Source organism: Jatropha curcas, chromosome 1, assembly GCF_041381405.1.
Source record: "Jatropha curcas cultivar XTBG-Jc1 chromosome 1, XTBG_Jcur_1.0, whole genome shotgun sequence".
In the NCBI taxonomy this organism is placed as follows: domain Eukaryota; kingdom Viridiplantae; phylum Streptophyta; class Magnoliopsida; order Malpighiales; family Euphorbiaceae; genus Jatropha; species Jatropha curcas.
In genome coordinates, this window is record NC_143151.1 from 10,580,074 (window position 1) to 10,586,858 (window position 6,785).

Here is a 6,785-nt window from a genome sequence, read left to right on the forward strand (position 1 = left end):
CACACAAATCCGATCCTCAAAGTACAAGCAGTCCTCTCTAATCTCAAATCCCTTCTTCTTACCCTCTCTGACTAGGCCTTTCCACAAGGCAATAGTCTCATCACCCTGCTGTGCATCTCTAATCTGCTGCAGTAGGCTAGGTTTCACCATAAGCTCTGCTACAAGAGCACCATCTTTAGTCACAGTTAAGTGTGCATTCATAGCACGAAGAGCAACTAATGCCTTTCTACTGAGTGCATCTGCCACTACATTAGCTCTACCCGGGTGGTAATCAATAGTGAACTCATAGTCCTTAAGTAGCTCTAACCATCTGCGCTGCCTCAGGTTAAGCTCTCTCTGTGTAAGCAAATACTTAAGGCTCTTATGATCCGTATACAAGTGGCATTTCTCACCATATAAGTAATGTCTCCAAATCTTCAAGGCAAACACAATAGCTGCTAACTCCAAATCATGGGTAGGGTAGTTCTTTTCATGTGGCTTCAGCTGCCGGGAAGCATAAGCAATCACCTTGCCCTCCTGCATAAGCACACAACCCAAACCATTATGCGAAGCATCACTATAAACATCATATGGTCTGCCTGGAGCTGGCTGTGTCAAAACTGGAGCCTCAGTAAGCATCGCCTTAAGCTTCTCAAAGCTACTCTGGCATCTATCAGTCCACTCAAAACGGACATCCTTACGGAGAAGTCTAGTCAAAGGGGCTGCAATAAGAGAAAACCCCTTGACAAACCTCCTGTAATATCCAGCCAAACCTAAGAAACTGCGAATCTCTGTGACATTAGTAGGTGGCTTCCAATCAAGCACTGCCTCAATCTTCTTCGGATCCACCCGAATACCCTCTGCAGAAACAACATGCCCTAAGAAAGCAATCTCAGTCAACCAAAATTCACACTTACTGAGCTTGGCATACAACTGTCGGTCTCTCAAGGTCTGCAGAACTGTTCGTAGGTGATGATCATGATCCTCTCTAGTCGGAGAGTACACCAAAATATCATCAATAAAAACCACCACGAACTGATCCAAATAAGGATGGAAGATCCGGTTCATCAGGTCCATAAAAACTGCTGGAGCATTAGTCAACCCAAATGGCATCACTAAAAACTCATAGTGACCGTAGCGTGTCCTGAAAGCAGTCTTAGGTACATCTAATCCCTTCACCCTTAGCTGATGATAACCTGATCTCAGATCTATCTTCGAGAATACACTAGCCCCTCTCAACTGATCAAACAAATCATCTATCCGAGGCAATGGATATCGATTCTTCACAGTAACTTTGTTAAGTTGTCTGTAGTCAATACACAACCTAAGTGAGCCATCCTTCTTCTTTACAATCAATACTGGAGCACCCCATGGAGATACACTAGGACGAATAAAACCCTTATCAAGCAACTCCTGAATCTGAATCTTTAACTCTTTCAATTCAGCAGGCGCCATCCGATACGGAGCAATGGATATCGGTGCAGTACCAGGCATAACCTCAATACCAAACTCAACCTCTCTCTCAGGAGGTAAACCAGGCAACTCCTCTGGAAACACATCCGAAAAATCACATACTGTGGGTATATCATGGACACTAGGAGCTTCTGACTCTGGAACAAGTACACAGGCTAAGTAGGCCTCACAACCATGCTGGATAAGTCTTCTCGCAGTAGAAGCAGAAATAACGTTAGAGAGGTAATCCGACCTCTCACCCACAACTACAATCTCCTCACCAGATGAAGTCTGGACTGTAATCCTCTTACATCTACAATCAACAATGACCCCATGTCTAGACAATCAATCCATACCCAATATCACATCGTACTCCCGAAAAGGCAACTCTATCAAATCACCCGGAAATACATACCCATGAATGACTACAGGGCAATCTCTATACACCCGATCAACTACTACACTCTGACCCAAAGGGCTAGTAACCTCAACGCTGTGCTCTAATGTCTCAGCATGCATACTACCCAGTCTACCCACATGTATGCATATGTATAAATGCGTGGAGCCCGGATCAATCAAAGCAAGTACAAAAGTGTCAAAGATAGAGAAGGTACCTGCAATGACGTCCGCCGCATCCCGCTGCTCCCTGGTCCTAATGGCATAAGCTCTCGCCTGTGCTCTAGCCTCTGGTCTCTCCACAGTCTCAGACACAGGTCTCTCACTCCTAGTACCATATCCCTCACTACGGCCTCTCCCTCTGCCTCTCTGAACATAGGAAGCTGGCCTCCCAACCTGGTGAGCTGGACGAGTCACAGTCATAGGACAATCCCTAATTATATGCTCAGTGGATCCACATCTATAGCAAGCTCTCATAGTAGTTCCCCAACACACCCCAACATGCCTCCTGCCACACTGACTGCAAATCGGTAGACCTGGCCATGTAGCACCTCCACCACTAGCAACAGATGAAACCGGAGGAGCTGATCTCGGAACTATACCCCGACCAACTGTCTGGCCCGGTCTGGCCCCCATCTGCGGTCCGCCTCTAAATCTCTTGCTACTAGACTGGACCCCTGAAGTCTGTCCAGACGTAGCACTCTGAAATCTCTTATACTGACTGCTCTGCTGGATCCTCTGACCTCTGGCCTGTCTCTCATTCCGAATAAGCTCAAGCTCTATAGCAGCCTTCACCAAACCAGCTAATGTAGTGTGGGGCTGGGATGTCAAGTGCATCCTATACTCATCTAGTAACCCCTTCCGAAACCGCTTACACCGATCTGCCTCAGTAGGGACCAACTTAGAAGCATACCTACTCAACCGCAGAAACTCCCGCTCATACTCGGAGACAGTCATCCGTCCCTGCCTAAGCTCAAGGAACTCTGCTATCCTCTGATCTGTGTATAACTCCCCTACATATTTCTCCCGAAAAGCAGAGAGAAAGAAATCCCAAGTAATATCCTCAGCTCTCGCTGTCTTCACCATAGACTCCCACCATAGGTAAGCCTCTTCCTTTAGCAAGGAAACAGCACAAATCAATCTATCTGCAGGAGTACACTGCATCTGGTCCAAAACCCTCTCTGTAGCTTGGAGCCAAAATTCTGCTGCAGAAGGATCATCATCTCTCCGAACCATAAAATCCTCAACACGATACTTCCTCAGTCTCTCTACCGGGGTATGAACTGGAACAGGGGCTGGTGCGACTGGAGCCTGGGGAACAGCTCCCGCAGCCTGCCTCAATGCAGCTACCAACTGCTGTACCAAATCACCCTGATTAGGCCCCGCAGGACTCGCAGTAGCCTGCCCTACAGCTGAGGCGCGCTCTGCATCAGAACCCAAAATCCCACCAGCATCACCACCGGCTGGCCTACCGCCCTCTAACATAGCACCCTCTGGAGGGACATAACTGTCCACCTCCTCATCCGGCAGGCGCTGAGACATCACTAAATACCTACAAAGACCAGTGGATTCGCATCAGAGAGAAATTCCCAAAACAGACTAATATGGCATGTACTTAACTTAAATCACTTATATCATGACTCCAAATCGGATAAACTCTCATACCAAATAATATATCCTAGAATCGTCTAAACCTATGCTCTGATACCACAAAATGTAACACCCACCGGTCAATCCCGGAGAACCAGACGGCGGATGCCACAATCAGTGCCGGAGCACCGTCTTATGTCACTTATTAAAGCTAGATCACAAATTAGAAGTGGTTAAATTTTCATAAGGAGGCAAGTAATTAACGTTTTGTTTTGTTTTTTTTTTTTCTTTTTTTTTTTTGTTAACGAAAATAATATTTAAGGAAATTCCTACGAAAATTTCGCAAGAGTTTCCCCTAAAAATTAACTTGCCACACAAAGAAAATATACACACTTCCAATTTTCTCCAAACCCCAAAACTCCAATTCAACATAACATACCACAAGCACTTCTAAATATCCATCAACATACGCATCATAGTCTAAACACATTCTTTTCAAGGAATATATAATCATCATACACCAAAAATATAATAAGATGTTATTTCCTTCAATAATCATAACTCTTAATACATTATAAACTTATTATATACAACCTCCATAATACAATCTTTACATACATGCCAAAAATCACCATTTACACAATATCCTACCCAAAATGTGATCTCTACTCTGATGCTTGTCCTCTGGTCTTTAAGAACACCCTCCGCTCTTAACCTGCGCGTGATAAAAATCAACGCGCTGAGTGGAAGACTCAGTGGTGCTAAATAACCAACAATTAAATTAACAATAAAAGCCAAGGCAAAACTTAAATTACTCAACTATATAAATACCGAAATCGCATTCATTTAATTCAAATACTTTGAAAGAAATGAGAAGATTATAAATACAAATATGTCTTCATTCTTGTATAGCAACAACAAAATTTCATTTTTCGTTAAGGCTCATACTCATGCAGAATGAACATAAGCAGATTTGATCGTGGCCTATATTAGCGCCACCCCCATTACATACTCATGGCCTATGAAAGCACCACCGTGGCCTATGAAAGCACCACCCCCATCACACAGTCGTGGCCTATGAAAGCACCACCGTGGCCTATGAAAGCACCACCCCATCACACAATAAGCGCGTCCGCCTATTTATAAGGGCTGATAACCCTAGCATATGATCATAGCTTCACAATAAGAAAATCCATCTCATCATACCACGTTTCAATCATGCATAGTAGAGCCCAAATCAAAAACATTCTTTCACAAAAGCAATAATTATAACTCAAAACCTCTTCATTTAGTACTCATCAGTTCAAAAGTTTTACTCAAAACACTATAAATGTATATATACTTAATATAGTAGAAAAGTACATAAATCAAGAACTTTTCAGCATTTCCATAAACTTGACCTCTGCTGGGTTTTTAACACATAAATTGAGTTATGGGTCTCCAAATTGCATGAAATCAGATTCATTAGAAAGCTAAGACAAAATTCTACAAATTTTCAGAAGGGACCACAGCCCAGATCACAGAGTAAGATAGCAAACAAAAGCTCAGAACACAGACCAACAGATCAGACCTGATTCAGCAGAACCAAGTCCAATGTTTCTTGAATTCCTACTTCACCAAACACTCAAATGAAACCAATCCAAAACGAGATAATTCTCAAGACACAGGGCAACAACTTTTATGAAGAACTCAGAACCTAATCTTATCATTATAGTGGTCAAAATGGGCACTCAATTTAGTAATGCATGTGGCTCGACACAACAGAGTCAGTTTGGGTGTTTGAGCCATAAATTGAGCTATGTATCTCCAATTTGGACACAAGAGGATGGGTTGGAAAGATAAGAAGTAAATATATAACTTTTAGGAAGAACATAAAACGTTATTTTGCCATTTGAGTGGTCAAAATGGACAATCATTTCGGATATACAGGGAAGACACCATAACAGAACCAGTTTTGGTATTTCACTCATAAGTTGAGCTACAAGTATTGAAATTGGACATAAGAATATGTTTTGGAAAGCTGAGAAATAGAGCTACAACTTTCATGAAGAAGTCAGAAACAAATGGGAAGTATAAAGGGGTCAAAAATGAGTTCCAATCCCACAGCAGAACACATCTCACATTAAAATTCAGCAATTTCAACAAAACATACAAAGTTCCCAAAATATATTCAAAACCCTAACCATGTAAAAACAACTTAAACAAGTGAAATTATGATTGCACTAACCTTATTAACAAGCTTGAAAAAGCTTGGAAAGCCTTACTCCTTGGCTTTCTCTTTCCCCTTTGAGGATGGTTCTCCAACCTCTTCAAAGCATGAAAAATCAACATTACAAGCAAAACTTAACAAAAGAAATAGTTGGAGCATGATTTAATGCATCAATAACATGTCTAAACCATGAATTCTACTTAACAATTCACAAAACTCAAAAACCACAACTTACTTGCTTCAATGGTAACTTCACTTCTCTTTGGTTTTAATCACCAAACTCAACTTCTACTTCTTAATTCTTAAGAATTAAGTACTAATCTATGATTTAATTAGGTAGTTTGGTGGTAAATTTGGAGGTAAGAAAATGAAGAAATGAAAGAAAGAGGAAGAAGATGGAGATGGCGTGGATAAGGAGAAGAGAAGAAAGAAATAAGTGTTGTGGTGTTTACTTTAAGTGCCAAAGTCAAATTTGACTTCCTAAAATCATGCAAATGTGTGGCTAAGATCAAGTCCTAAGTAATCTCATCCAATGGCTCTAAATATTCCTCAAATAATTCTCTTCTACTTCTTATTTAACTCCACCAATTAATTAAATTAACTCCACTAAAATAATTCCTCATTTATTTCTTAATATACCACACTAGAAATATTATGCATTCAATACATAAACTCTCCAAAAATATTCATTAAATATTTTCTACCCACCTAAATCATGCAAACATGCTCCAAAAATAGTAAATAAAATATTAACTATGCATAGTAATTTTTCCGGACTAAAATAATACCAAGTTCCGGACCGATGGTACTATTCACAGACCGGTAAATCACTATTACCGACACTAAAAAAAAATCAGTCTGTTACATGCATCCACTTCCGTTGTCTTGAATTCAAGTCCTTCTGTGTTGGTAAGTACTTTAAACTTTGATGATCTGTGTAAATGTAACACTTTTCACCATACAGATAATGCCGCCATACTTTGAATGCTAGAACAATGGCTGCCAGTTCTAAATCATGGGTTGGATAATTCAACTCATGTGGTTTCAATTGTCTGGAGACATAGGCGACCACTTTCTTATCTTGCATGAGTACACATCCCAACCCAGTATGAGAGGCATCACTGTAAATCTCAAAGTCTTTACCTGACACTGGCTGAGT

At 41.2% G+C, this 6,785-nt stretch overlaps 1 long non-coding RNA gene across 1 annotated transcript; it reads right to left on the bottom strand.

Moving 5' to 3' along the window:
• Window positions 1-3,796: 3,796 nt before the first annotated feature.
• LOC149498981 (uncharacterized) lies at window positions 3,797-6,354 on the bottom strand. The gene is made up of 3 exons (XR_016322932.1): window positions 5,862-6,354; window positions 5,645-5,724; window positions 3,797-4,132 (listed from the first exon to the last, which is right to left on the bottom strand). It is a non-coding gene; the product is annotated as an uncharacterized LOC149498981 (long non-coding RNA).
• Between the last annotated feature and the right edge of the window lie 431 nt (window positions 6,355-6,785).